Genomic DNA, 17336 nt, shown 5'->3' with positions numbered 1-17336 from the left:
ACATAGTTCAAATAAGTTGAAGTCTAGTTAAGCTAAATACTCATGCTAGTACTTAAAACAACCATGGCTCAATCATAGAAACATTTAGGTAGAAACGATTAAACTGGTCATTCATATGAATTGCACAGGCAGGGTATATGAGTTGAGCAATAAAATTAACTGATTACATGTCTATAGTGTGCAAGGTTCAGAACAAGTATAAAATTAACAAACAGCACATGAGACAACTTAAACCTTAGGCTAACTATGAAAAGGATTCATATTATTCAAAATAACTTAGTCTTAAGCCAACAATGTTACTAAATGAGATCATATAATCATATAAAAGACAGAGTTGTGCTAGGAATTGAAACAAACTAGTCAAGCAAAGCATGAAATTGCAAAGGTTAGGGCATACCAGTTAAGTAAGAAAATAAGCAAGTATGCCACAATAGGGAAATCCCAAAATAACTTGGCCTTGGCTTTCAGCCAGCCAGAATTAAAAGACACTTAGCACAGAAATCAGGCCACCAGAGAGAGCTTAAGTTTTTAGTAAGAAATATGAGAGTTCGAGTCTTGTCTTGAAGGGGAAAGGGGGAAGCGTTTAAATAGTACTCAACTAGACAGACAAATAAGGTAATAATTCAAACACACATAAGTAAGGAATGAAAATAGAAGTAGAATCAATTAAAGTCGGATTCAATCAATTAGCAGAACATAACTGCGTGTAATCAGGTGAGTACTATTTAGACTAATATATAGAATCAATCAATAGTCAAATACCAGATCAAATAAGGTAAGAAAGTAATGAGAACATGTAAATCAAACAAAATAAGGAAATATTATTACCATACAAGAAAGGAAAGACTGAAATCTCAGTAAAGATTTCAAAAACCTTAATTATGGGGTAAGTAAAGTCAACATAAATAACCAAAAGGAAAACTATAATACTCATGCACAGAGATGGAAATACTAAAGATTAACATAGATTTAGTTCGTCTTTGAAAAATCAGAAACCCTAAATTTTAGGGTAGGTAAAATCAATCAGAGGTAATAAAGAAATTATAAACATAGAGATAGATATACTGAAACATTAAAGAAAAAATTACTGAAAAAATAAAAAATTATTTTAGATCTGGAAAGATCTTGAACCCTAGTTTTAGGGTAAGTAAAAAGATTCAACTAAAATAGACAGATTTGGTGAGTAATAGAACAAATATAGATGGAGAATAACATAAAACAAATAGAAATTGAACCAAATCTGGTCAGAATCAAAATCTGAAACCCTAACTGAAAGATACGAAAAAAATCGTACTCACAAAGGTTAGGATGAACACAGACGGAAGTAACCAAAATATAAGAGATTTTGAACCAGATCTGGTTCGAATCTCTCGAGATCAACTTGCCATTTGAGGCAAAGCAGTCAAGTAATATAAAAACCGAGTCACTAATAAAGAAGTAAGACCAGATATGGTAAGGAATCAAGAGATGATTCCATTTTTGGGTAGGAATCATAGGGAAATGGTGACAGCGGGTTAGGGTTTAAGAGGGAAAAGGGGAGAGATGAGAGTGTTTGAGGGCGGCGGAATGGGATAATGGGATTAGGGTTGGGTTTGGTTAAGTTAAAAAAGGCGGATGTAATATGGATCGTTGGTCTTAGAGATCAACGGTCCTGATTTAAGGGGTTTCTGGGTCGGGTGGTTTAATTGGGTAGGGGTAATTAGGCTGATGGGTTTTGGGCTGGTGTTTAAGTAGTTGGGCTGGGGTATATAATTGGGCTAGGTCCGAAAATTAATTAAGAAAAAGGGCCAGATTTTAAATACCCAATTAAATCAATAAATAATTTATAAAAATAATCAATAAATAGTAAAAATATTGTTTATGTATGAAAAAAATGATTTAAAATAATTTCTTAACATTATAAAAATATAGAAAGTCATTTTTATGTAAATAATGTAATTATGCATATATGTGGGCTATTATTGCAAAATATGCAATTCTAGCCTTAAAAATGTAAATATAATTATAAAAATGCAATTAAAATATTTAAGCACTATATGGGCATAAATAATAAATTTAGATGACTAAATCATCATAAAAATAATATGAAGGATAATTATTGGATATTTGTATAATAAAAAATGCAGAAATAAATTGATTTAAAGCCTTTAAAATTATAGAAAAATTAAAAAAACATTTATGCATGTTTGTAAATCTAATAATAATGCATATGCAATATTTTAAAAATATATATGCATGTTTAAAATATATGAGGAAAAAATTCGGTATCAACAACTTTTATTTATTTGTAGAAAATGAAGTATGAAATTCCTAGGTTTGGCATGTCCAGAATATCCCACCTCTACTGATTGATTGGTGGAATGACCTAGCACCATGTGGCAGAAGCCACGTAAGAAGAGTGTTGGGTAACTTGTCGTCTTTGCTGAACATTCGGCCAAACAGAGAATTAATTGAGGCAGCCACTATGTTCTGGGATGAAAAGAGAGCTATTTTTTGATTTGGCAATATAGAAATGACTCCTCTTCTAGAAGAGATAGGGGGTTTTGCCAAACTTCCATGGAATAGTTCGGGTCTGTTGGTGCCAGAAAATCATACTTCACGCGGTTTTCTGAAAATGCTAGGGTTCAAGAAGAACGACAAGTTGGTTTGCTTGAAGAAATCCTACATCCCTTTTGAGTTTCTCTACGAGAGGTATGGGCACAACAAGTCTTACTGCTTGCATCACAAGGAGTTAGCTATTACCTCTTTGGGATGGGTCCACCATCGAGTTTATGCCTTCACAATCTGTTTCTTGGGTTTGCTAATCTTTCCAATGCAAGGAGGAAAATTTACACCCGCTTGGCCATGGTCGCTAGGACCGTGATGGAAGGTATCGAAGGCCAGAAATACACCATCATCCCTATAATACTAGCTAAGATGTACCGAGCCTTGGATCAGTGCAAATATGGGTTTCGACACTTCGAGGGTTGCAATCTTCTACTACAAGTTTGGCTGCAATAGCATTTTCAGAGGGAAAATTACTGCCAGGAGCTCTTGTATAGACCATTGAATGACTACATCGCTAGTCATCATCCAAATAAGATGATGTTTGTTCCAGATATGTTTGCAAAGCCTGGGAATGCTGAAAGTTGGGTACATTTCTTCAGTAATTTGACGGATGAACAAGTGCATTGGTTGTTCGAGTGGTTTCCTAGTAGAGAGTTTATCATCAGGTCCAAAGGGACCAGTCATTTGGTTCTGATCGGGTTGCAAGGCATTTACCCTTACTCTCCTATAAGGGTAATGAGGCAAGTTGGGAGGAAGCAGGTCATACCTCGGGTTTTCAACATGGTTCAATATAAGGCAGACTTCAAAGGAGATATTATTCCATTCAAATTCGAGGCCCAGCTGATAGCATCCTAGGAAGCTCAAATCTATTCAAGGACAAGGATGAAGCTTTGGAATCTCAAAGAGGGCCTTTAATAAGATCTCAAGTTAAAAAGTTACAAAACACGGTCATTGGATTTCAGGAACAATCAAAGAAGTTGTTATTTGGGAAGAAGAGATTAAGGATAAAGGATATGAGTTATCTAGGTGTTATAATTATTTTATGAACCAAATTCATGTCCAATAAGAGGTGGATTAGATCCCAAGAAACATCCTCTGAAGAAGGTCCAAATCAGGCTACTATTGGACCAATTTAGCACCTAAAATGTGTCCAAACTTGCAGCCCATGAAGTCCTACATAAAGCCACATGTTTATAGCATAAAAAGGATGTACTTGATGTCCAAGAATGGTACAATAGTCGTGCTAGATGTTGAGTGCAAGTTGGTGCCAAGTTGCTTGCAAATTTCCTTCAAGATTTCCAAGATTTTCAAGATTCTATCCAAGATTGGTTTGGGACTTATTTCCATATATTATGGGATTATATTTATTGCTTTCCTAGTTAGTTAAGGTTATGTTTTCCATTTACTAAGATCTTTGAAATTATTTTCCAAGAATGACTTGGTTTTTGCTTCCTAGTATTTTCCTTTTCCCAAGGTAGTTAGACTTGTTGTCCAAAGTAGTTTAGGGCTTTATTTCCTTGTTTTTAGGTACAATTTCGTGACCCCCTCTCTATATAAAGGGATGTATTTTTTGTTTTTAGAGGTAGATTATTCAAATTATTATCAATAAAAATTATGAGATTTTTCTTGCACTCTTGTATGTGGCTACTCTTGGATTTATTTTTCAACCTTCATGACTCAGCTTAAGGTGGTAAGATTAAACCCTATTTGAGATCTTAGATCACTTCTATGTATTCAAGAAAGGTGATAACTTTAGGCTTATTGTTGTTATTGTTATTTTAAAGGGTCGGGTTTCATAATCTATCTCTTGTTTTTTAAGTCTCTATCAAAGGCGATTAGTTCTTTGTTAGCTAACTGTTGTTATTAGGATTCAACTTCAAGAATAGACTTCTTGAATTCAAGAAACTCTTTCTTGAATTCAATCTATCTTTAATTTGTGTCTTCTTTTTTGTTTCTTTATTTTCTTTTAGCTTCCGCATATTTCTTGATTTTTCTTGTTTCTCTTTACTAATTCTTGAATCCCCTATCGTGTTGTTATCACCAGCACATATGGAACCAAAAGATCATTGTAGATGGGAGAGACTATTGAACCAAACATGTACCATGTCGGCCATATGTACGACTAACTCTCATGGTTGGAGGACAACATAATCGGGGACGCCAAACTCGGGGTCAATATGAATGACAGAATCATAGATGAGGTGGTTGAGGATCAGGTAAGTACAAGAGGCTACGTAAAAGAGTGTTCGAATCTGAAGCAAAGCATCTGGAACAACATAAAGTGGATATGAAGGCAGTCAAAGAATGGAAGGAGATTGCGAACAAATCGACAGAGAGGTTGGAGCACCTAGAGTAAGGGTTGATGGAGCTGGAGGGGAAGATGAGAAAGAGCCTTTGGAATTGTTAAGGTATGGGCTATAATGAGGGAGGGAAGATGGCAATGGCTTACTTGCTGCTCGATATGCGTGACCTGGGAAGTGTGGTTGATAGAGTCAAAAGGGCGAAGCATGGATAAGGTCCTTCTGGGACCAAATAGATTAGGAGAAAATGTTGTTTATTGCTTTCTAGTTAGATTTCGTTAGATTTCGATGTAATAAGGCTTCATGCCACCAGTGATTTCATATTATTATTTTGTTTTAGTAAAGATTGATTTGATTTATTTTCGCATTAATGGAATGAAACAAAGTTGGCATAAAATTTTCTCCAAGTCTATGTGTCGCTTAGGCCTACCTCAGGCATAATGAGGTCTCCAAATTAGGACACGATACGAATTATTGCATGACCTTATGTGTTACTTGCTTAAGTACCACAAACACTCTTTCATTTTGTCTTACTAACTTGTTACCTTTTGTTTTTCTTTCTTTTGATTATTCTCATTCCCAAAGGTTGGTTCGTGCACTCTAACATCTTCAGCATACCACACCAGATCCAAAGGTCCTCCACCTCGTCCTCCACCTAGTGACCCCGAAAGCAAAAGAAAAAGCAAAGGCAAGATGGACGATTTGAGTGGTATTCGAAAAGACAACACTACCATAGTAGAAAATGTTAAAACCTTAGATGGAAGAAGTACGCCAAGATAAAATGAGTTGGTTCTACGGTTGGAGCAGAAAATTTTGGAGATATAAGGTGAGCTTGCGTAGGTCTAAAATCTCGCAAACCTCTCCCTTACTATGAATGTCCCAGACATCAACCATCAGAACCCACCACCCAAACACACAAACCCAAAATCCACCACCCTTAGCTCCGCAAAATCCTCCTGCAATGCACCAATATCACAACCCACACCCCCTCAAAACCTTAGGCCTCCACTGTTACAAACCCCTCAACAACATCACCATCACACGACCTACTATCCGCAAACAACGACCTATTATACCCCTCAGAACGTGCCATAACCTACCCCCGATCCACCTCAAACCTCGATTAATGATCACCCATATACTCAAGTTCCAAGAACATGCCAAAGCAACCCAATATACGTGGAGACTCTACCACATACCCCACATCAAACACTATACATACCCAAACCAATTGAGAAGGACCTGTTTATCCGAAATATGGATGAAGAGCTAAAGAAGTTGATAGGAAGAGTTCAGAGTGTTGAGGGTGGAAAAGGTGTTGAAGACTTGAATTATAAAGACATGTGTATCCAGCCAGACATGTAACTACCAGAGGGTCACAAACTTCTAAAGTTTGAGATGTTCGATGGCACCGGTGATCCAAAGGTGCATTTAAGAACCTACTGCGATAAGCTTGTAGGAGTGGGCAATAACAAAAAAATATGCATGAAGATATTCATGCAGAGTCTCATCGGGGATGCTTTATCCTTGTACATTATTCAGAATCCAAAGAAGTGGGGAAACTAGGTAAGTATGGCATCTGACTTCATGGATAGATTCAGGTTCAACACAGAAAATGCGCCAGACATTTTCTATATCCAGAACCTCAAGAAGAAGTCAACAGAAACATTCTGTGAGTATGCTACTTTCTAGAGATCAGAGGCCTCCTAGGTGAGGCTTCCACTAGAAAAGGAACAAATGAACAAATTCCTTATCAAAGCTCAGGATCCACAGTACTATTAAAGATTGATGGTTATAGAGAATCACAAGTTCTCCGACATCATCAAACTGGGAGAAAGAATATAAGAGGGAATCAAGAGCGGTATGGTGACTAATTTTGAGGCACTGTAAGAAACCAATAAAGCCTTATAGTCTGGGGGAATTTCTAAAAAGAAGGAATTGGGTGTTGTGATGGTAGACCAGAGCCCTAAGTCTCCCCTTACCTATCAAACACCTCCACCAACATATCAACCCTCACTTCCAAAATACCATTACCCCGCCACCACCTACCATACCTACAATACCAAGCCGATATATTACCAATCATCTCCTTCTGCTCGTCAAAACTACACGAAACCACGAAAAAAGTTTGAGCGCAGAACTCCAGACAATACACCCCTATCTCCAAACCCATATCCCAACTATATCAGAGACTGAAGGTCGCTGGTTATGTCACTCTCATTCCTGCAGCTGCTATTGAAAATCCTTCTCAGTGGGTCAACCCCAAAAAAACTTGTGTCTATCACTCTGGTATGAAGGGACATACTATCGAGAAATGCCGCATAATGAAAGATAAGATCTAGATACTAATTGACACCAAGGTTATACATGCGAAGGAGTCCGCACCGAATGTCCGTAATAACCCTCTTCATGATCATAGGGGTGAGGGAGTGAATGTAATTGAAACTGATGAAGAATGGGACCATGAAGGATCCATTAGGCTTATTTGAGAGGGGGACACTCCCAAAACATCTCCTGTCACCCTCTCGCTGATTGTGGTATAGACCAAGGCACCATTCGAGGTCAAGGTATCTACGGCCTTCACTGTGATAGTAGCTCCAACGCCATCCTACAAGTCTGATGTTGTTCCATGGGATTTTGTGGCAAAGGTAAGGAGAAAATAAAGGGTAAAGATAGAAGAGATAGGTGTTGCACAAGGGATGACCAGAACCGACAGAGTTTACAGGCCAAAAAATCTTGGAGGAACGAGTAAAGAGACCTCACCAAAACCAACTACTCTGGAGACATGTACTGATGATCTTTGGAGGAAGGTAAATGCGAGGGAATACTCTGTTCTCAATCACCTAAACAAGACTCCCACCCAAATATCCATCTTGTCACTGTGGCAAAAATCAGATACACCTAAGAATGCCTTGATAAAGGTGTTAAGTGAAGCTTATGTACCTACCGGTATCACTAGTGGAGATATGGAAAACATGGTGGGGCAGATGCTGGAGAGTCATAATATTACTTTCCACAAAGATGAGTTGCCGCCAGAAGAACTTAGTCATCACAAAGCATTGCACATCATTGTGCAATATGAAGACAAGTTCATTGCTAGGGTTCTGATCGACGGGGGTTCAAGTCTGATTATATGCACGCAGACTACTCTGAAAAGATTGGGTATATGCCTGCATGAGATACGAAAGGGAAGTATGAACGTGAAAGCATTTGATCCATCTCAGAGAGCTACTATTGGTGAGATCAACTGGATCTAAAGATGGGCCAACCAGGTTCGATGTTGAGTTCCAAGTGCTGGATATATCTACTACCTATAACCTGTTACTAGGACGACCATGGATACATGCGGCTGGGATAGTTGCTTCTACTCTACACTAGGCCGTGAAGTTCGAGTGGAACCACCAGGAGGTGATTATCCACGGAAATGGAAGTAACCCTATTTACACCAACCAGACTATGCCAACTATTGAGAATAGAAAAAAGTTAGGAGGAGAGACATTCCACAGCATTGATCGGATAAATGCAGTCGATAAAAGGGCGATGGTAGAACAACAAGGTACTGGGCATGCTATTATGTCTAGGATATGAACCAGGCAAGGGTCTTGGTCCTAATCTTCAAGGGACCACAAAACTGATAGGACTGAGCACAACTTTCAGTATTAGATATGAATACACCATGCAAGAGTATAATGATTGGATACTACTGTGGTGTGACTTCTATTATCCACTGGAACAACATGTACCATCGTTGTGCCAGACTGATGTGATTTGGGATCTAAGGAAGATAAGGTTTTGGCTGGCATGAGGAATCTGTTTCTAGACAAGGAAGATATGGGCTGCAGTTCAATCTTGGAGGAGGGGGAGGAAGACCACCATTCAGACCATAGGAAATGGAGTTGTTCTCAGGAATTAGACTGTTGCACCATGCCAGGCTCGCCGAACACCTGGGTAGCCTTGCAGAATTAACATGACTTCTTTTAAAATTGTTTTGGCATTTGAGACATTTTCAGTATTTTGTTTTGAAATAATTTACTCGAGACATCGAGTCTTACTTGTTTGACAGTTTATTTAAGTTTTAATTAATGCATCATTGCTTTTCGTTTATTTATATTATTATCTTTGTACATTCTTTTTCAGCATAGTTATTACATATCCTGTTGAACCTACAACTATGACATGTAATGAGACAATGCAACATGAGGAAAGTGATTCATAAGATTGGGAAAATGATGTAATATCTTAGAAAATTGTCAAAGAAGTAGAGAATTTTGAGAACAAACCAAAATCCAATCTGGAAGAAACTGAGGAAGTTAACTTAGGGGATTCTGAAACGGTCAAAGAAACTTGCATTAGCATTCATCTGTCACCATCAAAGAAGGAAGTGTACATCAGATTTCTGAGGGAATATGAAGATATTTTTGCATGGTCCTATGACGACATGATTGTATTGAGCACATCCATAGTGGCTCACAAGCTACCTACCAACCCTATGTGCCACCGGTAAAGCAGAAGCTTAGAAAATTCAAGCCAGATATGAGTTTAAAGATAAAAGAGGAGGTTACCAAGCAAATCAAAGCCAAGGTCCTTTGGGTGGTCGAGTACCCAGCCTGGCTAGCCAACATTGTGTCGGTACCAAAGAAGGACAGAAAAGTCAAGGTGTGCGTTGACTATCGAGATCTGAACAGAGAAAGTCCTAAGGATGATTTCTCGTTGCCCAACATACACATAATGATTGATAACTATGCCAAGCATTAACTCCAATCCTTTGTGGATTGCTTTGCAGGATATCACCGGATTTGGATGGAAGAAGAGGATGCCGAAAGGACAACCTTCATCATGCTATGGGGAATATATTGCTACAAAATGATGCCGTTTGGTTTGAATAACATCGGGCAACCTACATGAGGGCCATGACTACTCTTCCACGATATGATACACAAGGAAATAGAGGTGTACGTGGATGATGTCATCATCAATTCTAAGAGGAGTTCGGATCACATAGCATACCTAAGGAAGTTTTTCGACTGACTACAAAAGTATAATCTGAAGTTGAATGCTACAAAATGTGTATTCGGAGTACCTGCTAGAAAATTGCTAGGTTTTTATAGCCATTGTGGCATTGAGTTGGACTCGTCAAAGATCAAAGTTATTCAGGACCTGCCACCACCAAAGAGCAAGAAGGATGTAATGAGCTTTCTGGGCCGCCTCAATTATATCAGTCGCTTTATAGCATAGTCGATGGTAATATGCAAGCCAATTTTCAAAATGCCGATGAAAGATGTTGCAACAAGTTGGAATGAAGAGTGTCAAAAGGCTTTTGATAAAATCAAGGAGTACCTGTTCAAGCCACCTGTGCTTATCCGTGTTGGATGGAGCCTTTGGATGCATCTTGGGGTAACATGATGAGACTAGAAGGAAGGAGCAAGCAATATATTATCTGAATAAGAAGTTCACATCTTACGAAGCCCGATACTCTTTCTTGGAACGTACATATTGTGCCTTAACATGGATAGCTCAGAAATTGAGGCATTACTTCTGCAAATACACCACATATCTCATATCAAGGATGGACCTGCTGAAATACATCTTTCAGAAACTCATGCCTACTGGTAAACTAGCAAATTGGCAGATACTACTGAGTGAGTTCGACATCATCTATATGAGTTAGAAAGTAGTCAAGGGGCAAGCATTGGCCGACCACTTGGCGGAGAACCTCGTGGAAGAAGAGTACGAACCACTGAAGACGTATTTTCTCAACGAGGAAGTGGCATTTATAGGGGAAGATATTACCAAAGCATATGATGTTTGGATGATCTTTTTCGATGGAACCGCAAACTTTAAAAGAATGGGCATCGGATCTGTCCAAATATCAAAAACCAGTCAACACTACCCGGTATCCACCAAGCTCAGGTTCCTGTACACCAAAAATATGGCGAAATATGAGGCTTGCATCTTAGGACTCAGATTGGCTATAGACATGAATACTTAGAAATTGCTGCTAATCGGAGATTTAGGCTTGCTAATACATCAGGTACTCCGAGAATGGGCTACCAAAAACACCAAGATATTGCCATACCTACACTATGTACAAGAATTGATCTAGAGGTTCACAAAGATAGAGTTCAAATATGTTCCGAGAGTTCAAAATGAGTTTGCGGATGTACTGGCTACCTTGTCTTCCTTGATACAACATCCAAACAAGAACTATATTGATCCTATCCCAAAAGAAATCTATTAGCAGCCAGCTTACTGTGCTCATGTTGAAGAAGAGTTCGATGGGAATCCATGGTTTCACGATATCAAGGAATATTTGGGAAAAGGAGAATATCCAAAGCAATTCTACGCACACTTAGTAGCGCATGCTTCGTAGATTGTCCAACCACTTCTTTTAGAGCAGGGGAATTCTGTATAGAAGGACTCCCGACTTGGGTCTACTATGATGTGTCGATGCCAAAGAGGCATCTAGTTTGCTCGAAGAGATACATGCCGGGACCTGCGGACATCACATGAATGGGTTTTTTCTAGCCAAGAAATACTAAGGGTAGGGTATTTTTGGATGACTATGGAGACGAACTGAATCAAATATGTACAGAAGTGCCACCAATGCCAGGTGCATGCTAATATGATACGTGCACCGCCCAATAAACTCAACGAAATGAGTTTACCTTGACCTTTCTTTGCCTAGGGCACGGATGTCATCGGACCGATTGAACTTGTTACTTCCGACGGACACAGATTCATCTTGGTAGCCATAGATTGCTTCAGAAAATGGGTTGAAGCCGCTTCCTATAAAGTTGTGACTAAAAAGGTCGTAGATGATTTTTTCGAGGATTGCATCGTCTGCCGATTTGGAGTGCCTGAATCAATCATTACCGATAATGCTGCCAATATCAATAGCAATCTAATGAAAGCTATGTGTGAAACACTCAAAATCAAGCATAGGAACTCTACAACATATAGGCCACAAATGAATGGAGTCGTAGAAGTTGCTGACAAGAATATCAAGAAGATATTAAGAAAGATGGTGGACAACTACAAGTAGTGGCACGAGAAGCTACCGTTTGCTCCGCTAGGGTACTGCACCACAGTCCATACATCAACTAGGGAAACCCCCTATTTACTGGTCTATGGTACTGAAGTTGTCATACCCGCCAAGGTAAAAATTCCTTCCCTAAGAATCATACAGGAAACCGAGCTCAGTAATATGGAATGGATATAGAGTCGGTACGAGCAATTGGATCTCATTGACGGTGAAAGTATGAATGCAGTGTGCCACAATCAACTCTACTAGAATAGAATGGCAAGGGCTTTCAACAAGAAGGTTAGACCAAGGCAATTTACACCGGGGCAATTGGTGTTGAAGCGGATCTTCCCGCATCAGTACGAAGCAAAAGGAAAATTCTCACCTAACTGGCAAGGTCCTTACATGGTTCGACGAGTACTAACAGGAAGGAGCACTCATACTTGTAGAGATGGACGGGGAGATATGGAAAAAACCTATCAATTCGGACACCGTTAAAAGATATTACGTTTAAGATTGTATCTGCACTTTCTTTTAATGCAACATGAACTATGCTTGACCCAATTCCCATTTAAGAGAGGATATGTAGGCAGCCCTGTGGGTTCGGTCACATCATAATAAAATCTTCATCCCCCTCTAAATCAGAAATCGGGGCAAGATTTTGAGTTTTCGTCAACCTCATTACGTCAAGTATCACCAAGAAGAGTATCGCTGGAAGTACGTATTAAACTAGGGCAGAGTTTTGAGGGGGGTCCTAAAAATTTGGAGTTAAGAAGGCCGTAACGTCTCAAAGCATGTCACGGCCTATGATTCGACCAAACTATTTATTTAGTACTTTGTTTTTCTAAAAAGAAATTGAATTATTTTCAAATTATTTATCGTAAATGCATATTTTCGAAAAAACCACATTTTTGTAGCAGCCAAATGTTACCCAGGGTGACTCGAACAAGGCGTCAAGACATGAGAAAAAGCGAAATGAGGAATCGAGAGCATGAACCGTCCTTTCCCCAAAACTCACAATTTTTCTTCAGATGCAGGCATAACGGACATAACAAGCACATCCATAACACAAAACCACTATCTTCACACTGATAGAAGTCACCAAGCCCAAGTGCGTCAAGCTAAGAATTACTCTTCTTTTTTTCTTTTTCGTCCCTTCCTCCGCATGGGGCTAAGCTCTACCCTCATTCCTTTGCATGAGACTAAGAACTGTCTCCATTACATTACATGAGGCTAAGCAGTGCCTCCACTACATTGCATAAGGCTAAACATTGTCTTCCTTTGCATGAGACTAAGAAATGTCTTCATTACATTGCATGAGGCTATGCACTGCCTCCATTACATTACATTAGGATAAACTGCCTTCCTTTGCATGAGACTAAGCACTGTATCCATTACTTTGCATAGGGCTAAGCACTGCCCTCATCACTGCATAAGGCTAAATGATGACTTTCTTTGCATAAGACTAAGCACTGTCTCATGACTTTGCATGAGGCTAAGCATTGCCTCCATTATTGCATAAGGCTAAGCATTACCCTCATTTCTTTGCTTAGGGCTATGCAATGCCCTCATTACTTTGCATGAGGCTAAAAACTGGCTCTATTACATCGCATAAGGCTAAACGCTGTCTTTCTCTGTATAGGTCTAAGCACTGCCCTCATTACCTCGCATAGGACTAAGAACTGCTCTCATTACTTTGCATAGGGCTAAGCACTGCCCTACATTACATTACATGAGGCTAAACATTGCCTTTCTCTGCATAGGGCTAAGAACTGCCCTCATCTCATACAAAGCTAAGCGTTGCCTTGTCTCTTTCTCGCATATGACTAAGAATCACTTGTCCCCTCTATCAAGCATTCAATACCAATGCAGCAGTGCATTTCATAGGCCGAAACATCGCTACATTGTCCTAAGGCATCACAGTCTGAAGACATCATCCTCATAGCTTGAAGACAATGTCGTGGCCCTAGGATCTCTTGAAACTGCATATCATAATTCAAAGGCGTCATAGTCTATCGGTACCATCCTCATGGACCGAGGACAATAATTCATGGCCCGAAAATCCCTTATCATACGCTTCATGGCCCAGGACGTTATGGTCTAAGGATATCATCCTCATTGTCCAAAAGACGACTTTCATGGTTGAAAGGGAATTTGCATTATGTTTAAATTTCTGTAATAACTAGCTATATTCGCATGTATCGTGTTTTAAGTTTTGTAGGCAACTTAGGAGGTAACTTGTAACGACCTGACTGGTCGTTTTGAGCATTTTCACTTTGCTCAGTTGTTTGAGGGCATCAGTAGCTCTGTATGATGTAGTATGACTTATGTGAATCGTCAGTTTGAGTTTTCAGGTTATTCGAAATTGATTTGAGAGAATGATTCTCAGCTAGAAGCTTTAAATTTAAAAGATTTGACCAAGTTTTGACAATTTAGTATTTGACCTCGAATTGGATTTCTTATGGTTCCGTTAACTCCGTTGGGTGATTTTGGACTAAGGAGCGCATCTGGATTGTGGTTTAGAGGTCCGTAGCAGAATTTGTCTTGAAATGGTAAAAGTTGTAATTTTGGAAAGTTTGATCGGGAGTGGACTTTTTGATATCGAGGTCGGATTCCAATTCCGGAAGTTGGAGCAGGTCCATAATGTCGTATGTGACTTTATTGCAAAATTTGAATTCAATCGGACGTGATTTGGTAGGTTTCGACATCAGTTGTGAAAGTTGAAGTTTCAAGTTCATTGATTTCGAATTGAGGTGTAATTCATCGTTTCGATGTTGTTATGTGTGTTTTGAGGCCTCGAGTAGGTCCATGTTATGTTATGGGACTTGTTGGTATGTTTGGACGTGGTCCCGAGGGCCTGAAGCGTGTCTCAGATTGATTTCGGAGCATTTTGCAAATTTTGGCTAAAGTGTATTATTGTTGGTTCTGGTATTTCCACATCTGCGGAAGTATGGGTGCAGATGCGAGTCCGTAGATGCGGACAATTGGTCGTAGAAGTGCAAGAAGTCTTGGTTGGAGGTCATCGCAGATGCAGAGGAAAGTCTTACCTGCGAGTGCGCAGGAGCGGAAATTGTTCCGCAGGTGCGAGGGGTCGGCTGGTGAGTGTGGTTGCAGAAGTGAAGATTTGACCGCAGATGCGATGGTCGTCGATGTGAAAATTTGACCGCAAATGCGGAAGTGCTGGGTAGAATGATAAATACAAGGGTTCGCGATTTTGGCTTTATTTAAACATTTCCAAGCTCGGATTGAGGCGATTCTTGAAGTAAATTTCATCACAAGGATTGGGGTAAGTGTCCTCTACTCAATTTTGATTACATTTCATGAATCTATCTTCATTTTTGGCAATTGGTTAGTGAATTCTAAAGAGAAATTTGGGGTTTTGGCCTAAAGTTTCAAAATATGAATTTTAGAGTTTTGAACACCGATTTGGAGTCGGGTTTGAGTGAAACTAGTATGGTTAGACTTGTAATTAAATGGGTTGTCAGATTTTGTGAGTTTGGGCGAGTTTCAAAGTGTGGGCTCGGGGTGTATTTTTGGCCAGATTTTGAATTTGATGTAGAATTCGATCTTTAACATTTGTAATTGTTCCTTGGACTTTATCTGATGTATTTGAGTTGCTTTTGGCTAGTTTTGAGCCGTTCGGAGGTCGCTACGCATGTGATGGCATTCTTGAAGCATCGCTTGGCTTGCTCAGTGTCGAAATTGGCTCTTTTAAGATAAGTAACTCTTCTAAACTTAGTGTTGAAGGTATGAAATCCCGAATTATATGCTATGTGATTGGTGTTGAGGTGACGCACATGCTAGGTGATGGGCGCATTGGAGGGAACCCTGTGAATTGTGATTTTGTTGTTTCCAGGGCACTGTTTAGTGGCCCCACTTTGTTGATATTTGTGTTTTTCACCACGTGATAAAGTAATTGAGCTGTACATCATGCTAGATATCATGTTTAGGCTTTATGCTGATATTGTTGGGACCCCTAGTGGTCATTTCTTGTTGTCATCTCATTGATTTTATTGATATATCGTACTCAGTCACATTCATGCATTCATATCATATCTTAGCTTCAGTTGTTATTTATTGATACATCATATCATTATTCCGGGTCAGTTATCATGGCATTGTGAGCCTGTGGGTGAGACTGGAGAGATTGATGAATGAGTGAGGCCGAGAGCCTGATTATGAGTGATAGTTATGGGATCGGGCTGCACGCCGCAACGGTTACTCTAATTTATGATAGCGCTTGGGCTGAAGGAGCCACTCTAGATTTTGTACACACCCCCAGTGAGCGCGGTACTGACGACTGATGGTCAGTGATGTATATATATATTTCGGGATGATCTTCTCTAAGCCGTATGAGCCATATATAGTACCAAGTGGTTGAGCATTCATATTTATACCTGGAGGTGGATCTTCTCCATGGAGTCGGAATGGCTTTTCCTCGGTACTGAGTAACTAAAGATTAGTGATGTATATATTCTGGGATGGATCTTCCCTGGGCCCTATGAGCCATATACAGTACCGAGTGGTTGAGCATTTTGAGTGGAGAGCGAGCGTTCATATTTCATCTCTAGGATACATGACTGGCATGATACATGACATACATTCATAGAGATGCATTCTTTCTCATACTGTACGGTGTCACATCGTTCATGATTTCTTTACAGTTTACACACATTGATATGTGGTATAGAGAGGTATTTCATACTTGCTATTTGGAAAGAAAAATGAAACATCTTATTTATTGTGGAAAGGATTTTTGGGAAAAATTGTAGTTTTTCAAACTATCTCGTATTTTTCGACGATTTCGGTAAAGGATTTGGGTTTTCACTGATGTTCTTGAAAAGCGGAACTATTTTCGAAAATTGTGCAAAAATTGAACATTTTTATCTCTGAGATTATTTCCTTGTTTATATGCTCTACGTTATTATGAACTGCTGTTGGTTATTGGTATTGGACCCGACCTGTGTTTCGGCTCGTCACTACTTTCAACCTGAGGTTAGGTTTGTTACTTTTTGAGTACATGGGGTCGGTTATACTCATACTACACTTCCTATACATTGCGTGCAGATACCTGTGTTCGATGTTTGCTAGATTTGAATGCGTACCTGCGTTCCTACTGTAGCTGCCATTTGTTCACGGTAGCCTTAGATAATAAAATTCTGTTTATGTACTTTTCAAACATAAGATGTATTTTCTTCATAACAGCTTTGTAAACTCTATTCTTAGAAGATCATGATTTGCACTACCAGTCCTTGGAAAATGTATAAGTTTTAGATAATTTCTTCTATTTAATTATTTTATTAATTTAATTGGAAATGGATAGTTGTTAAATTGGCTTGCCTAGCGGGTTAGATTAGGTGCCATCACGACTAGTGAATTTTGGGTCGTGACAGATTGGTATCAGAGCTCTAGGTTCATAGGTTCTACAAGTCATGAGCAAGTGTCTAGTAGAGTCTTGCGGATCGGTA

This window comes from Nicotiana tabacum, chromosome 3, assembly GCF_000715075.1.
Source record: "Nicotiana tabacum cultivar K326 chromosome 3, ASM71507v2, whole genome shotgun sequence".
In the NCBI taxonomy this organism is placed as follows: domain Eukaryota; kingdom Viridiplantae; phylum Streptophyta; class Magnoliopsida; order Solanales; family Solanaceae; genus Nicotiana; species Nicotiana tabacum.
This window is presented reverse-complemented; position numbering follows the sequence as displayed.